The 19,895-nt window shown below is 32.0% G+C and overlaps 1 long non-coding RNA gene across 1 annotated transcript in view; it reads right to left on the bottom strand.

Moving 5' to 3' along the window:
- Positions 1–18,614, bottom strand: part of LOC148302057 (uncharacterized) — a 241,050-nt gene extending 222,436 nt beyond the window's left edge. The window contains exon 1 of the long non-coding RNA XR_015838709.1: positions 18,072–18,614. This is a non-coding gene — a long non-coding RNA (uncharacterized LOC148302057). The remainder of the gene's footprint in view (positions 1–18,071) is intronic.
- Positions 18,615–19,895: the final 1,281 nt, after the last annotated feature.

Genomic DNA, 19,895 nt, shown 5'->3' with positions numbered 1-19,895 from the left:
ATATTTTTATTAATTAGTTTTTTTTGTAACATATCATATTATGTGTATTCATAGTCGAGATATATATTTAAGTTGAAAACATAATTAAGTTCTTTAAAAAATGGTTGATGTAATCAATAAAAGGGATTGATGGTAAATTATTAACGTAATAAAAACTAGTCAATAAGCGTCTTCGAACATCATTATGTTATCATTTTTGTTGTACAGTAAAAATTTCAGATATCTTTGACATTATCGTACGCTTGTCCATCATATATGTTGAGTAATCAATAAATTATAATATTATAAATTATAAAAAATATATATATCGACAATAATAATAATAATAAGTGAAATATATTTTATTTTTATTACATTTCTAGTCCGAAAAACGAAAAATCCATTGGAGTAATCATAAAATATTATCTTTTCTCTTGATAACATCTACTCGCGTACGCGCCGGATGTTGTAATTGCAACAAAAATAAAATATAACTAATTATTATTGTTGACTTCTCGTCGTAATAACAGCGATTCATTTCACACTTCCTGCGATAAAATGTCGCTCTCGATAATGACCATTGAGTCCCGTTTAGTAATTTGTCGAAACTTTATTTCGGTTGCCGATAATTTTATATACTAGAAACACAAACAAACAAAATACAGAATTCATTATAAAAATGGTCACTGTATAATTCACCCTACGCATGATATGTCAATACATATTATAGTTGTCTCAAATTGATATTTCATGGATACTTTTTTTTACATTTTTATTTATTATATGTATTAGGGCTCTTTAGGCATGGCCTGTGTTGAGCCGAAATACTTACATGTTTAAACATTTTTTTATTTATTTGTTGTTTTAATTATTAGATTTTATACATTACATACAATAACAGTTTACAGTATAAAGGTTTTACAAAGAAATACTTACACCTGGATATTAATTAGTTCACTTTCTACCTTATCCCTTCCAACGAGAAGCAACCATCGACGGACACTGTTCTTAAAGACATGATCACTACTGGAATTCTTAATGGTTACGGACAGCAAATTAAATATCTTATATTAATATTAAACTTTTTTAAATTCAAACTTCATGTACAGAAACGAAGTAAGTACATTGGCGGGTTAACTGCTTAAAAACAATATCTCCCAACCAGCCAAAAAGTGACTAGTGATATTGGTCAAACGTTTGATACCACATAAGTATAGTTGTTTGCAATCAGAGGGTAGATAGTACTTAAACATTAAAAAAAAAAAAAATAATTAAAAATTAAAAATTAAAGATAATGAGGAAGGCAAAGTAAAAAGGGAGTTTAGGGAAGGAGGTAGAAAAAAACTAAGGGAGGAGGTTTGATGGACAGTTATGATTCTAATGATAAAAAGTAATGTCTCTTTTGTTATTTTTTATAAAAAAACATGGAAGTCATAGCATCACAGGGATTTTTTTAAGTTTTAAGTTTTTGAAAAACTCGATTATGCCCAGTTTTTTTCGGTCTACTATGTTTCTATTACCAACTATATTTGCCTCATAATTTTTTTTTACCTTTCTGCCTTAACTTGTTCGATTCACATGCACTTACTTAATTCATATTTGGCTTCTAATCATCATGACTCATCGATCGTTCATGATTAAAACATTTTAACGAGCTTCCTGATAAAATTGAAAGTGTTGATAAACGTTATCAGCTTGCATTATCACTTAAAACATACATATGTATGTTACGATAATGAATTTTTAAATTAAAATATGTCAATATCTACTGAGCCATAGTAATTTTTTATCGTCTTCTAAGAAATCAAAAGGTTTTCATTATCATCAGTCATAATGAAAAATGTATTAAAATCCTATTTATTTATTGAACAGGCACTAAATCATATAATTCGGTAGATTTTTTCATAAAAAAGAGACAAATACATTTATTTAATATCTTATTATTTCTAGATCTAGTTTTTGTAAATTAAAATATAATTATAACTTTGAGTAGTGTATAATTGTGTATATAAGTAGGGCATTTACAGGGCTTACGACATGTTATAAGCTGGTTAAGTGATCACTTTACAAGTTGAACAAATATTAGAGTGAAAAAATCACATAAATTTATTTGACATTCTCCCCCTGTAAAATCGAACCCGGGACCTCCAGAACGCTAGCCGAGCGTGCGTCAGCACCACTATACTACGGATACGGACAATTAACCAAGTGTTAAGATTAAAATCATTTAAAAATATTGATTTAAAAATTTGAGATAAAACTAAGCCCAGAATTTTTCAACAAAAATTTTGACACACTCAAAATATTGTGAGCAGTATGTACATAGTTAAAATAAATAAATAAATAAATAATATCTGAAAATAAATGAATGAAAAAATGTTGGAAAAACCTTACTATTCGGACTCGCATTCCATATAGATTATTTCCTTTGTCGAATCCTTTTATCCCACGTGTCTCCATACAATGATTTAGTACTTACTGATTATCGTTTTCTATTCCGATCACACATACAGTAGTGACCTTTACCATTCCTTCAAGATTTCCGCTAAGTACGGGATTAAACACAAATAGAATAATAAACCTTTACGACTTCTATTCTTCGTTACACATTCTAACATACATACATGCACATGACGCTCACTCCTTTCAAGAACGTCATAAATCAAAAAACTTGATTTTTCAGGAGAACTTTTTAAAGTTTACAAATATAATACGATGTAGTAAAAATAAATAACAAGCCAGTAATTGAACTTTACTGTGCTACAGATTTTTTAAGGTAAAACCTGAAGGTTTTTTCTCCATTTGAAAAATAAGTAGTATATTTAAAAAAATAATTAAACAATACCTTTTCCTCAAAATGCAAAAACAACATTTTCTGCCCTCTAGCGGGTAAATATTTATGTTTTGAATATTGAAAGCAATAACTTTGTGGATCATATTGATATATTATTTCGAGAGATCAAAATACTTTGTGTTTTGATCCACTCACATTTTTATTAACCAACTAGTTTCGGCAACAACCTGTTGCCCTCTTCAGGGTTTAATTTATGACTGATATAAACCCTGAAGAGGGCAACAGGTTGTTGCCGAAACTAGTTGGTTAGTAAAAATGTGAGTGGATCAAAACACAAAGTATTTTTATTTCTCGAAATAATATAGGTAAATATTTAGTTAAAAATATGCCGCTTTTGCAGGGATGTAGTACATTTTCTGGGCATTCCGAAAACATGCACAACTGAAAATTGACGATTTTTGATTTGTGACGTTCTTGAAAGCCTTGAGCACATGTATGTATGATACATACATGTGCTCACTGCTATACTCTTATCACTGCGCTAGTGATAAATTTTAATCAATAGTTTCGTCAACGTCACTGATTACTTCGGCTTCCCACCAAACCCACATGCTTTTGAAATCTAAAACATTCAGTAAAAATTCAGTATTCAAATCTCGTTTTAAAAAAATATAGGCGCAGATATACTATATTATACTGCTTATTCGATTTATGTTTTGCACTGACGTTTCTTGGTGGAACTGCATTATACATATATGTAATAATAAAATAACATGTAATGTATAGTTAAAATATAACTTTGTTTTAAAATCACTGTAAATATTTTATTTGAACTCAATTATAATGTCTACCGGTTTCGAAGCTAACCGTTTTTTTTTATCAAGACTGATTAATACTAAAACACTATCTACTTAACAATATTCAAAATATTTTGACGGCTTTATTTTTTGTGTTGATTGGCAGTCATAGTCAAAAGTAAGGTAGTGATTTTAAAACAAAATTACATCTTAATTATAAAATGGAAAATCACAAAGTTAGTGCCTCAAATATAAATTATAAGAAAATAACAGTTAAATATTTTTTCCAGTTTTATTTTATTTGACTCGTGACCGGATTTCGTCGTTACCGATATCACTAGACTGGACCAGGTAACGACAAAACCCGGTCACTGGTCAAATAAAATAAATGTGAAATATATTAAAAAGTTTTTATTTTATTGCATGTAATACTCCATTTGAATTATGACCAGTCGAGGGAATTCTACATATATGTAGTAAAAAATAATTTGACAACGTATGTTTAAATTCAAATCTATATCAATAATTTGAAATTGAACATACCAGCCTCCGTCGTGTAGTGTTCAGCATACTCGGCTACCGTACTGGAGGTCCCGGGTTCGATTCCCAGGGGGGGGTCAAATAAATATAAGTGATTTTTCACTCTAATATTTATTCAATATCACCCAGGACTGGTACCTGAAGCGGAGGGCTGATTACCTTTCCTTCATTTGTCAATGATCAAGATAACACTGCGTTTATATGATATAAAGATATAAATGACTTGATTGAAGTTACTGTTACATAACTATTCAAATGACAATATCGATTATTCCGATCGCGTTCGCCGTTCTCCTGGTAACTAACACCGATGCGAGAATAAACAAATAGCTATGTTTCTCATAGCCATAAGGTCATAACTGCGTATTCGTCCAAATCACTTATGATCCAGCATTAGTAAACAATGATTTGAACACACTAAATATTAAAAAAGGACCTCTCGCCAATTTCTAAAATATATCGCATTTTTTTCTTCCTTTCAAAACATACTGAGGACTGTTGTATAAATATTGAATTCCCGAATAATGTTCATCGATTTTTTTTTTAAAATATAGTTTTGTCATCAATTGATTCAGCAGTCACTTTATATTAGTTTTTATTTATTGATGTGGCGTTTAATTTGTAGAACTCCATTTTAATTTATGTATTAATTTTAAATCAAACAGATTTTTTGAGTCTACTAAGTTGTATTTTATTAACAAAAACACATAAAAAGTTATATTGTGACAATTGTTTCGCCTTGTTAGGGCATTATCAAACAAATTTATATTAGCATCAACACATTTATAGTTTCTTTTTTACTGGATAAATACCACTGTTTTTTTAAAAACTACATATTGTGACACGTGTTTTGATGCATTTCGCATCATTTTCAAACGCGGTAACAATAACATACTGCGTTTAAAAATGATACGGAATGCATTGAACCACGCTTCAGATAAAGTGGTATATTTTCCAAGTAAAAATTGAATTATAAATATTTTTATCAATCTTTACATCCCCTGAAAACATTTTTTATTATAGAATAAAATAACAACTATGTAATTTTTTCACATGAATTTTATTTGACCAGCAACCGGGTTTTGGCGTAACCGACATCATCAGATTGGTGTCGATATCGGTGATGTCGGTGATGTCGATGATTGTGATGATGTCGGTTACGACGAAACCCGGGCGCTGATCAAATTAAATTCATGTGGAAAAAATTACAAAGTTGTAATTTTATTTTGTAAAATGCAGTGCAATTTCAGTCCAGAAGTTGTATTATTATTTTGAAGCAATGATTTTAAATGTATGAATGTATGAGTGACCTACCCTCACAGCTAGGGTGCACGATTAAATTGTGTAAACATTCCACCCGATTATTTGACTGTTCAGCTTTTTTTCTAATTTTTCAGGAATGTAAAATATATGGCGCCACGCCTGTTAGCTGATAGCTGATAGCTGATAGGTTGGGAATTCTTTTCGAGCAGAAACACGAAAACAAAAACTAAGTTATTTGTAAGATAAAGACTTAAGTAGTTGTTGAATAAACATTAAAGCTGTGTAGCTACCGACATTTACACAAGAATTGCTCGGTGCTTAGAATTGCTTGGAGCAAGAGAAGATTTATGGTAGAATTATGCAGATTAGATTACCGACGCACTTTGCTCTTACGGACATTTAAAAAACTTTTATTATGATAAATTTACTGAGATTTATCAAGATTTTACCAACAATGGCAACAACAAAAATATAAGGTTTTTAATACGGAAAGGAATATTATTATTTTGATATTAATCCGACAATATTTTAAGCGTCTATTTATTTATTTAATTAATTAGCTTAAATAACACTTATATAAACTATTATTTATACTAATTTTACATGATATATGTTACATGTTCATGAATATTTTTGTTTAACACTATTTTATCGTTAAAATACTTAGGTAGTTTATGTTTAGATATTTATTTATTTAGTTAGCTTATAAAACACTAATATAAACTATTATTTACACTAATTTTACATGATATTTAAATACATACATACATATATATATATATATATATATATATATATATATATATATATATATATATATATATATATATATATATATATATATATATATATATATATATATATATATATATATATATATATATATATATATATATATATATATATATATATATATATATATATATATATATATATATTATATTTACATCTTTTTATGGTTAACAAAACATTTATTTTTAAATTCTTTCACTCTTTATTCTTCATACATTCAGGCATCACATCATACATTTTCAAACCCTTATACGTTAAACAATTCTGTGACTCGGTTTTTTTCAACAATGGCAGTCTTATTCTATCCTTACATCTAGTTATATGTTTATGAAAATTTTTGTTTAACACTATTTTATCGTTAAAATATTTGGGCAATTTATTGTTCAAAATTTTATATATAAAGATCAGAAATAATTTTAACTAAAATAATTTAATATTAACTGTTATTATTCACCCACTGTACGCGACAATGCATTGCTGTGACTCAGTCTGGTTAAATGGAAAGGAAAGAAAAGAGATAGCGCACACTTTCGATATGTTTAATTTTTAATGATATTTTATTACAATATTTTGCAGCTGTTTCTCGACACACGCAATCCGCAATGAGCAGTATTTAGTAATGGTGTGATGCTGCTTAGTTCAACAGATGGCGCTGTTATTGCAATATGGAAGCTTTTTTTTATTTTTATGTGTCACAGGTTAAAACACCTTTTCGCAGAAATATAAAGAAATATTTTTTAACTACTTTGTTTCGTTAGTTTTTATCATTATATTAATACAAAAAAATGTTACAATGTGTATATAAAATTAAAGCTTTTTTACTTTAATTTTAATTGACCAGTGACCGGGTTTTGTCGTTACTGACATCATCGGACAATGGTCAAATATAATTTTAGCAGAAAAAGCTCAAAGTTGTTATTGCATTATATTGAAAGCAAGAATATTGGAGCTGAGGAAGACCGAGAAAAACTTGGCACGATCAGGTACCTATGCCAAATACTCAGGTTAGGAGTCGAAACAATCGGCGGGTGTGTATGAGGAGATGCATGAACGTGAAAGAGGCGAGGAATGTTTCCAAAGACAGAGTGGTGTGGCGTTCTATTCTCTCTGCCTACCCCTGCGGAAAGCGGCGTGATGGTTAGTTAGACGTTTTCCTTTTTTCTTGTTTAAAAAGGAATGTGAAATATTACATTGAGATTGCAAATATGTTCTCGACGTCATTTCTTTCCTAACGCAGTATTAAAATTCACTTTCTTTTATATTATGTAGGTGAGAATGTTAAATATTTTATAACATTCTCGATGGGCCGCTATCAGCGCATCTGGTTATGAAAGTTAGCTGTGTATGTTGACCTTCCGACTGAACTTTCCGTGACACTGTGCGGAGATGAGCGCACTTTCACCGAAACACGAGCGCGCCAATGGATAAATATCACTTTGTGTGATTATCGGCTAATAAATTGATATGAAAAATCACAAGACTATCGGTGACATTCTTATTGAAATCGATACACTATATTTACTGGCGCACTATATTTATTCCTACATTTATGTGAGTATGACTAGTCTTGCTCTGAGCCATTTATGTATGTAACACAGTGCACATGAAAACGAGACAGGTGGACATTATTTTTAGAACTCGGGTAAATTTGCAAGTCTGAGTTAAATGGATTCCCGAGCTAGGTAGTCACAATATTACTGCGAGTAATATTGTAACTACAGTCCATTCTCATTTACGATACTATTCGCACGTCGAATCGCGTGATTATCCACAAATCATGTAATTTGTTAATATCATTACATCGTATTTATATACATATCCCATACACCATAAAAAAATTAAACGCACCTTTTTTAAAACCACTGGAAACAAACTTTTTTTTGTTTTTTTTTGTCAATCCAAAAGAATAATAATACATAATCATTCTTTGGTTTTCGAGTGGATCTTTCCCGCCGATTGAAGACTGCAGAGACGAAACGACCGTGAAATAGGCTGTGTCCAACCATAAAACTGTGCCGAGAAGTATCATTTAGTAAAAAAAACGTGTCAATTAATATTGTATTGTAAATAATCATAATGTTACAGGTCAAAACATATTTTTTACCGAAATGGCAGCACCATCTGTTAAACTTAACAGCAAACACAATACTACACATTACTCACGGTGGTCTATGTACTTCTTGACAACTGCAAAATTGTATACCCACAAGTATCAAGTGAAATGAAACATCAAAATTAATTAATATTGAAAATAATCGGTCATCGATTGACCAATGATACCGGATACAGAGGGCTGTAGAACCAGAGAGGCCCAGCTAACTAGGGAGTTAGCTGGGCCTCTCTGGTTCCACGTCTGACGAACGTTTGTGGATACAAACTTGAAAGCCAAGTACACCAAAGCTTCATGGAAAAATAAACGCCAAGATGCACTACCCTGTCTGGCAACGAGGGTGACTCTTCTCTCGGTGATCTAGAGACTGACAATGTGTAAGGACCACCTTACGAGATTTCAGGGGCAAGCAAAGTGGAGCAGAGGAAACAAGATCGTCTAAGGTTTATAGGTCCTACAACTTCAGGACGAAGAGAGCTTACCCCAACAGTCTACAAAGACGATAAGTTAGGATGGAGCTAGGAAGAAGACGAAGTATTGTGAAATGAAACCTTTAAGAAATGTGCGCTTTCTATTTTTACATTTAACCAGACTGAGTCTTAGCAACGCGTGCATTAAATATAAACTATTTATCGATTTGACATTTAATATTGTAAAACTCCATTTTAATTTATGTATTAAATATTACATCAAACACTGATTTTTTTGTCAAATAAGTTGTAGTTTATTGTTTAAAAAAACACATATAAATCAATTTTGTTACGATTGTTTTGTCCAGTTATGGCATTTTAAAACAAATGTCTCATATAATGTTAATAATTTTTAAAATGGCACAACTAGGCGAAACAATTGTCACAATATTGATTTTGATGTATTTTTTAACAATGAAATACAACTTAGTAGACTCAAAAAATCAGCATTTGATTTAACATTTAATACATGAAATAAATCTGGACCTAAAAACATTGCAAAAATTCTTTTTTAATTGGATCTTGAAGTCCAACGTCAGTAATTTCAAATACCAAATCCCAACAAATATTTCTATTGAATCGATTCAGTATGGCATTCATTCTTGGAATAGCGTATCCAATTATTTTTTCATCACTAGGTACCAATTTGAATTCATACTTAATTTTGAATGGACATTGAAAAGATTATTATACGTATACCTGGATGAATTATGAGAAATGCATTTTAATACTAATTATTTATTCACAACATCTTGAGTGTGTCCAAATACTTATTCATAAATCTATGTTTACTATCTTTTATATGGCGTGATGGTTAATTAGTTAGTTCAAGAATATTATGGAACATGGAATGTTATAGAATACCGTTAAGTGGATATTTTCATAATCTTTATTTTGTATGGAATAAAATACGATTTTATCAATATCCGGTTTTTTGAAAGGCTAGATTTTTTCCTGTTGTCTTCATGAGACATCTGATGTACCGTAGAACTTCATTATTCGTATAAATCGATTACACTATTCGCATCGATTATATACTTCACTATTAGTATTGATTGCAAAATGCCAATAATTGTACATAAGAAGAATGAATACTAAAGCATTTTAAAATGGATACAATGTATCGGACCCCTAGCCCCAAGATGTTTTAATAAAAAAAAATAATGGCACATAGTGATTAATAAATTGCCCTTATTTTACTACAAAAAGGTTTCGTGTTTTAAATCATCATACATCAATTTTGGGTGTGTTCAAATCCTTGTTCACAAATCTGGGTTTCTCGATTTGGGAGTTATTTTTAAATTTTGTAAATTAATTAATCAGGTCAAATTATAAGCAGTATAAATATTTTACATCATGTTTTGAGGCGTCTCTCAGTGTGCAAAATAATCCGGCTAGGACCTTGTATACAATGTATACATCTGAACAATCTGCTTAATCAAAGCTTTCTCAAAACCAACCATAGATAGCACCCGTGAACTCAAACATAAAGCATCATGTGATTAAGACACATGTATTGGTTTCAAAAATTTGAGTAGTGTGGTTGTGAATCGTGTATTTGTAATACTTGATCATGCTAAGTTTTTCTCACTCTACCTCTGCTTCTTTTACCAACATTCGCCTCATAAATTTGTTTTACAATTCTTTTTTCACTCATGCGACTCACATGTCTAAACCATCTCAACACATCTTGTTTAATTTTTATCGATAATGCTTATCTCGGGTAACATGATAACAACTAAAAATAATGTATGTAAAAATATATATATATATATATATATATATATATATTAAATTGTTTATGACATGCAATCATATACGTCATGATGCAATCTATTTGAGATCTATCCACCTCCACTATCCATTTACGAATGGCATATTTGTGGAGGTCCTCACCAAAACGCTACATTTCCATTAAAATGATTTCAAATAATCAGGAATTCTAGCTTGTAAAATTGTTATGTTTCGGTACGATTTAATGATTTCATATTAGTTTAACACAGGAGTGGTCAGGTTTTGTCGCAACTTTAATTAAAATTTCGATAGAATACAGAAAACAGAACGGATTTGCATTGAAAGGATTTTTGTGAGGACCTCCACATTTATATAAAGTTTCTTTTTTAATGCCTTTTTAAATGTACACATATAGAAGCGACCGAATAGTGGATTTCCACCGTACAAGGTACACGGTGCAAGAATTCCGACGTTGATGTTGTACCAACAGTTCTGAGTCGAAATTTTTGCGCAAAACTGGTCCAGGGTTCAGCGACCCAAGGCTGTTCGGACTCGTGACGGTCATTTTTTTGTACGAAACCCCCATACAAGTGAGTAACATGGCAAACAATACACATTGTGCACATCGTACCTTTACACACTGCAGTCAATTACTGGCGAAGACCGAAGAGGAATTTATCGATTTTATTACGTGGAAAAATGAAGGTTCGGCATACCGATGAAAAGCAAAGATGCCTATCTTTAATATGTAAAATATGCGGAATATTTTTTAATGAATCATCAGTTTGACGATTTCATCAATTATTGTTATTTTTAATATTCTTACGTAGAAAAACAATCATTTAACTACTCTCATTAATTCATCTCCTTTCCTTCTACTTCCTGCAAAAACTATTTCTTATACAATACCCTTACCCTTTTACTCCCTTCCTCACATACATACAAACTCCCACTGTTTTTTTTATTATTTTTTTTTTATCTCTTAATGTTTTAACAGTATTTTAACATAAATGTGAAACTGTTTAATTGGCTTTATTTTTATTAATGATACTATTTTTGCTAATGTAATGTTTATTATTGTTAATGTAACTATTTTTTATTATATACTTTTTAAATGTCAAACTCGAATTGTACAATTCGCGAACAAATAAAATAAAATAAACAATTCTGTTATGTCTTGCATGTGTACTTTTTTGTGCCATTTATACCTCTTAGTTAGGTTAGGTTTTCAATGTAAATGTTTTTATTTTATTTAGTAAGCATCTCTTCCTAAAACAGTCACTGCATTCCCATTATTCTAACCATGATACGTATAATATAATGTCATTTTTTACAACAAAGATCTCAACAGAGATGAAGACAATTGAAGTCTGGGTATTCAAAAGAATTATGAACTGTCAAAGGATCACTTACACATATGCAATACTCAGTAAGTGATCACTTACACACATGCAACATTCACCATTTTACCCATGATTGATGTTGAGTCCATTTTTAATTTTATCCATAATGCTCTTATCTCAGCCTTGCATCATTTCCTTATTTCACCAATCAAACATATATCAAACATCGTTTTACCGCACATTTGTATGAGTATAGTCATCTGACTCATATCATAACACAAAAATCATTTATAATATCCCCTATTTTATATCATCCAATGTCACAGACGATACTGACTTTCGTTTGTTAGAATTCTCTTCTCTTTAAAGCAATGACACATTAAAACTCTCATGCCATTCTTCATTCTGAATAAAAAGAGAATTATAGGTTATATGAAATTTAATAAACACCTGTATATAATCCTCTCACAAGATCCTATCCTTTGTGAGCTGGAATGGTCCATTGTCAGTGCTGTAGTATCCTGTTAGCCTTATGGGTATAATATAGGGTTGCCACATTTTCCAAAATTATATTATGTTTGTAAAACAATTGCCACATATGTGATACAGACCAAAGCAGACACAGCTAGAGCCAAATCTCTTCTCAGAACTTCAGAAGTGAGGACATTGAAGTGTATAACCGGAAACACGTTAAGAGACCAAATAAAAAATACGGAAATTCGAAAAATGTAAAGTAAGGAGGATATAGTCAGGTGCAATGGGAGATAGATGGGGAAGACAGAGACGACGATTCTGGATTGCTCGTGTCAATAAAATGCAAGAAAATACATTGGCTCGAATTGTCTTTAAAAAAAACCAGACGGACGAAAACCGCCTGGAAGAAGACCTCCAAAGCGATGGCCCGGCAGCTGGCAGTACACATCACAAGAGACGGATAACGGAACAAACAGATTTGAGGATCTATAAGTAAGATATATATAATAATAATAATAAAACCCTTGTCCGCCTCCGTAGTGTAATGGTTAGCATGCTCGGCCACCGTTCTGGAGGTCCCGGGTTCGATTCCCAGGGGGGGTAAAATAAATTTAAGTGATTTTTTTCACTGTACTATTTATTCGATATTACCCTGGACTGGTACCTGAAGCGGAGGGCTGATCACCTTTCCTTCATGGTTAACGATCAAGATAACACTGCGTTTGTATTACGCAGTGCCCTATGCACCATTGGGGTGCGGATAAGGGTTTAAAAAAAAAAAATCCGCACCCCAATGGTGCATAGGGCACTGTGCCATATAAACGCAGTGTTATCATGATCGTTTTACTTATGAAGGAAAGGTGATCAGCCCTCCGCTTCAGGTACCAGTCCATGGTAATTGAATAAATATTACAGTGAAAAAATCACTTACATTTATTTATACCCTCCCTTGGGAATCGAACCCGGGACCTCCAGAACGGTAGCCGAGCGTGCTGACCATTATATATATATATATATATATATATATATATATATATATATATATATATATATATATATATACATATGTATATATATATATATATATATATATATATATATATATATATATATATATATATATATATATATATATATATATATATATATATATATATATATATATATATATATATATATATATATATATACATATATATATATAAATATATGTTAATTCGCCAATCAATGGTTTCGACAAATATCGGGATATTCGGTGGGTCGTCGGGACGCCTAGACACCATTGTACATAACAGTGCCTTTTCCCGACATTGATGTACGAATGGCAACCCTTCTTTACATGTATGTTGATAGTAGCTATAGCACGCTGTTCGCTGATCTCTTCGGCTTTATTAGTCCTTTGGCTCAAACGGCCCAGCCTTCACTCGGAGCGTTCATACCATTTCATTCGGCCACTGAGGGTGTAGCTAGGCTCTATGCCAGCCTTACTTTGTGCCCCTCTCAGTTTTAATAAAACCATTTGAAGTGGATAATACCGCGCGAAAATTGCGCTGTTTATTATTATGCCGACCATACGGCGCTACTGTCGCCTTGCTGTGTATGAAATACATAATATCTTGTTGAACTTGGTAACACGGAACAACACTTTTTGATGCCGTAGCTTAAAATGCTCTTGATTAATATCAACATCTATTACTCATGCCTTCAGTCAGCGAAGACTTTTCTTTTTTATTTCGTATTTGTTACACAAAGATAACCATTGTTAACTTTGTGGTATGGTATTATAACACTCACCTTCATTCATCGTTCACTTTGTATTATACCACTTTAAAGTGGTATTACACAAAGTGAACGATGAATGATAAGGTGAGTGTTACTTTTCTTTTCTTCTATTTATTTATTTTTGTTACATTTATCCTACATACATATTAGTTTACTAACTAGACATATCTACTTATGAAATATATTTAACTAGTTACACTGTGCCTCTCCGAAAAAGAAACTAAGCTCTTGTGCTTGGAGAGGGACTTATAATCAATGTTTGTTCAGTGATTGTAGGTACTTTGTTGTTAAGTGATTGAATAAAATACAGTTTTTCTGTTGTATTATGGACTTTGTATTTTTTTTAAGTAGTTTCATACCTTTTTTTTATATCTGTATAAACATGAATAGTACCTTCTGACTAAACGAGGATAGTAAACGCTGCTTCATACCAGGGGTAGGCACAGATAATATAACGCCACAAAAATCTGTCTTTACAAACAATCATCGCCTCTTACACATTCATGCATCTCCCCGTACATCATATCATCAAACCCTTATCGTTAACACGTAAAGGAAAGGTGATCAGTCCTCCGCTTCAGGTACCAGTCCAGGGTAATATTGGATAAATATTAGAGTAAAAAATTAACTTATTTTTATTTGACCCCCGCTTGAGAATCGAATTCGGGACCTCCAGAACGGTAGCCGAGAGTGCTGATCATTCTACTACGGAGTCGAAAAATCTCCTCGAATATACCCGCCGATTATTCTGATTGTTGACATGACCACTTTTAGGCATTTCAAATTATTGGTCACGCCAAATTTTATAAGGTACAAAAATATATAAATATAAATTAAGACTTTTTTATTGTTACTGCAGACAGTTGGTAGAATTCCATATTGAATTTTTGGGTAATATATCCTAAATTAAACACAAGACGAATCGCGTCACATATTATAATTTTTTATTTAAATTGAAGTAGAATTCAATCCAATAACCGTATTCAATTTTGGATATATTACCCGACAATAAATTTAGACACCCGTCACAAGTGAATTCCTTAGCATTCCCTCGACCAATTCCACGAAGAAGCGAAACCAACAACCTCTTTAGCTTTACAGTACCAAAGCCCTTTATTTCGTCCTTCATACCTTTGGCCCTGGCATGTGGTTATAAATCTCTATACCAATACGACTGCGCTGTCTTGAGCTAAGAAGGTGCTCACTCTCGATACAGCAGACATATCTCCATTGCAGTTTCGAGTAAAGTAATTTTGGGTTTCGCCTTTGTGGGATTCAATAAATAAATGACTTATATTATTCACAACATTTCTAGTGTGTCCAAGTACTTGTTCACAAATCTGGGTTTTCTCCACATAGGAGTTATTTATTAACATGATTGAGAAAGCTTTTTCCTTAGCTAAGACCTTTTTTTGAATGTACTCGTCAGCTAGATTATTTTTACATCCTGGGAAACGTTTGAAAACATGATTAAAAAAATATGTAGCTTTTAATTTGGCCAGATATTTTTATGTACAATATCTCGAGTGTCCAAATTCATTTATCTTTATTGTTGTGAACTCATATGTACTGTGTCATGAGATTGATCATACATATTTCTAGAAGTTACAAAAATTTGAGAATTGTGGTTGTCAATCATGAGTAGAATAGTAAATGTTGCACGTGTGTAAAGTGATCACTCAATCGGCCTATGACAAAAAAGCTAGGTCAAAAGCCCTGTAAATACCCAAACTTTCATATTATTCTTCATCTATGTCGAAATATCAATGTTATAAAAGTAAACAAAGCTTTTAATATGCAAAATATACAAAGTTAATGCTTTAAATGTTAAAAATATTGAGATTTTCAAATATGATTATTATTGTACGATATAAATAAATAAAAAGACCTCCACAATAAGTACCTACCTGTGACCTATTCGTTCTATTATCGTTCCACCTTACACGGTCTTAGAAGATCACGATTTTAAGGTCATACTGTTTCTATGATTACCGCGTGTACGAAGCAGTGCCTAATAAGATCTCCTCTAAAAGTAGAGAATCAGAATGCAGACAAGTAAATAAATGGTCACGCATCATCAGTTCCAGTGGTGCTCAACATGTTTTTGATTTAATGAAGTCCGATTTCAAAAAATTTAAAACTCATTCATGATTTCAAAATTCAAATTCATCTGAACAAATTTAGCATAGGTAATTGCATGATAGAAGTAAACGGCTTAAATGTTGGAGTTAAAATGATCGATTCGACTGTCTGTTGCCTTTTCTGAGCTGACGATGCTGTTCTTTTTGCCGATAGTAAGACCTGCAGGCGTTGGTGTCAAAGGTGTAAAAAGTGTGCTAGGAAGCGGATTTTCTGGTGAATTTTGACGAATCCAAAGTCATAGTTTTTTAAAGAGATGAATGTATGGTAGATCTGGATGTAAAAATGTAATAAATTGGAGAAATTTTGGAACAGGTAGGTATAATTTCATCAAATTTGGAAAGAACGTTTTTAAGCATTATCGATAAAATTTTAAAAAAGGTGTTTGAGATGGTTTGGACAACGGTAAAAAAATTACATGAGGCGAATGTAGTTTGAAAAAGGAGCAGAGCATTACCGAGAAAAACGTGGCACGATCAGAACTGTCAAATACTTGAAAGTGAGTGGTTATAACTAGTCAGTTTAGAAGTCGAAATAATCGGCGGGCATGTATGAGGAGATACGTGAACGTGAAAGAGGTGAAGAATGTTTGCAAAGAGTGGTGCGGCGTTCTATTCTCTCTGCCTACCCCTGCGGGGAAGCGGCCTGATTGTTAGTAAGTTAGTAACGTTTCTAAGGATGGAAATATTGATAAATCTACAGAAAAGAGAGAGAATGCTAAAAACATAGTGAATGGTGCACTGAAATCAGTTAAAGAAAATAAAAAGCCCATCAGCGAAAGCTAAACTGGCAGTACATGTATATATAACGGAGTCATGGTTCAGGACAGTTTAACGTTATATCTTCTCTTCCTATCCCTGCGAAGAAGCAGCGTAATGGTTAGTTAGTTAATTTTAAAATAGTTGATCATAAATCGTGTGTCTATGATTCACTAGAACTCATATAAAAATAAGTTTATTAAAGTACTAGTAAGCGTATAATTTTCATCATTTATATTTTAAGCATATTGATATATTTGCAAAAAAATATATTAAAATATGGGAGGTACAGATTGCAGTGAATGGACATCAGGCGCTTTTTCACATTTTCCTTATGTGCGAACCAACATTTGAGAAGCAGCCGCATGAGAGGTAATGAAATCAGGTTTTTGTACATTATTTTATAACTGTTTCTTCTCGCACTGAGCGCGTCTTCGGTGCAACTCCAAGATTATACCATACTCATATACATGAAACTTATCTTTATTTAAATATAATAAAAATTTCAAAACATAAATAATGCATGACATATACCATATATCATTTAGGACAATATTTACTTTTATATTTTTGTAATTTTTTTTTAGTTATTTTAGTATATAACCACTCATCGAGATTTGTAGTTAACTGGTTTCGAGACGTACCCGTCTCTTCGTCAGGACAATCACTACAACTGCATGCAAACAATACTACACGTCACACCTCGGCCCTTAGTGCATGTTTGTTCCGCAATCCCTAGTGCATGTTGGTCCTTGGGTCATCCGACCAAAATCACATTTGATCAACATTTCATGTAGTTATACTTGTGTGAATAGTGCCATGGTAGTGACGTGTAGTATTGTTTGCATGCTGTTATATTGATTGTCCTGACGAAGAGACGGGTACGTCTCGAAACCGGAAGACAAAAATCTCGGTTAGTGGTTATATGGTATACTTTTATTACAAAGATTTTCCTAAAAAAATGTGTATTAGTGTAAAAATGACTGACCACAAAGTAAATGCTTTAAATATTAATAATATTGAGGACAATATTTATTAGGATTTTAATTATTATTATTATATTCAAATCATTATATTATTTTTGAAGCTCACTCACCTTGAACAAAAGTGCGCCAATAATACTTCTTGTCTTGCATTCTTATCCCGGATTGGTCGATTTGTCCTGAGTACACTCACTTCACAAGAAAAACATTAAACTTTGCATTTAATTTGAAAATGAAAATAAAAACATTGATACTATCCACACAAAAAAAAATTACATAAATTCTCGAATCGATGAATTAAACTCCCATCCAAATCAAGATTTATACACAATCAAATCAGATTTCAAATATTTTATCTTTGTTTTACACGATAACACGCATTTTGACGTATAATATTATCACTTTAGGTTAGGTTAAAACAAAACAAATCCTTCACAAAAGAGGAGTGATTCAAATCAATTATCCTTTATTTTTTATGACAGTGCACTGGAAACGTTTTGAAAAATTACTAATCACAGCTAAAAGCACGTTTGTGTCGAAATCAATTGACAGGAGACTCGACTGTCAGCTGTTTTTGGTTACCTAATTTAAAAACCGGTAGAGTAAATACCCACTCACGTAACTAAACGCCGCAAAGCCGCGTTCGGAACTGATAAGCGAACGAAGCCGAGTAGGTTTCGTGGTGGAATTTCAACCAATTTCAACCTCCGAACGTAGCCGAGCGGATTCTTACTAGAAATCGAACGATGCCGGGGAAAGACGAAGGTCTCCGGAGATACCCGAACGCGTCGTGCCGCGCAAAAGCGGCACCGTGATTGGTTAGAAATAATTTCCATAGAGGGTGGATTAGGGGCAGGTAGGCGGTCGATAAAAAAAAACTAAACAGGTAGGTACCTATCTGATATTGTTCTGTGAGTGGAACTATCAACAAAGTTCGTAAAAAGTTGACCGCGGTGGGTTAAGATTAACAAATTTTATCAAATTTAATGACCAGTGTAACGACTTTGAAATCCGTTTTTCGTAAATTTGTTCAAAACATCAAAAAATATTTTTTAATGTTACTTTTCGGTAGAAAATAATTAAATTTGGTATCTATGATTTGGATTGTTGTTTTAACATACCTATAAAAATAATTCATGTCAATTACATGAAATATTTTGTCTTTTCCAATATTTTTTTCTACTTTAACTTTGTTAGTTTTTTTACTGCTCTAAAAAAAATGGATTTACTTTTGTACATTTTCTTCTTGATACATTGTACAATTTTTGTACATTTTCTTCTTGGTACATTGTAAATACCTACCTTGCGTTAAAATATAAAGTTTTAATTCTTACTTTTCTTTTTTACCTTGTAATTATTCTGTATTTATAATTACCCATTTTAAACTGATGTATAATAGATGTTCGACTGTCAAGAAGAATGGCAAAAGAAAAGAATGCTAGGTTGAGATAAGAATTATCCATAAAACATAGATAGGTGTGTTGAGATGATTCGGGAATGTGAATTGAATGAGTGACGATCAAAATCACACGCGTTTATATTATGCAGTGCCCTATGCACCATTGGGGTGCGGAAAACGGTTTGAAGATTACATAATGTGAACGATGAATGATAAGGAGAGTGTTTTACATACTCATATTACCATTCCACAAAGTTAACAATGCTTCTAATGCACAAAATTTGTAAAACTAGTATTTATAATTCACGTTCTCAAATTTGTCCCATAAATGAATTCATACTTCCGGTGACTATGCACCATTCGTATGTAGATTTTTGATGTAGAAGTAAACATTTAAAAAAACATGCATAACATGTCCAATTAAAATTATAAAGGCGGGTTTACACGGGAGTTCTCACGCGTCTCGCCGAGCATGTTAACAGACGGAGGCAAAAAGTGCAAATTAATTAATTACCCACGCCATCGCCAACTTCCGAGA

Source organism: Brachycentrus maculatus, unplaced genomic scaffold (genome assembly GCF_059751285.1).
Source record: "Brachycentrus maculatus isolate JH-2025_06_01 unplaced genomic scaffold, ASM5975128v1 h1tg000483l, whole genome shotgun sequence".
Lineage (NCBI taxonomy): Eukaryota > Metazoa > Arthropoda > Insecta > Trichoptera > Brachycentridae > Brachycentrus > Brachycentrus maculatus.
Note: the sequence above shows the minus strand (reverse complement) of the source record. Positions and strands in the feature narration are given on the sequence as shown.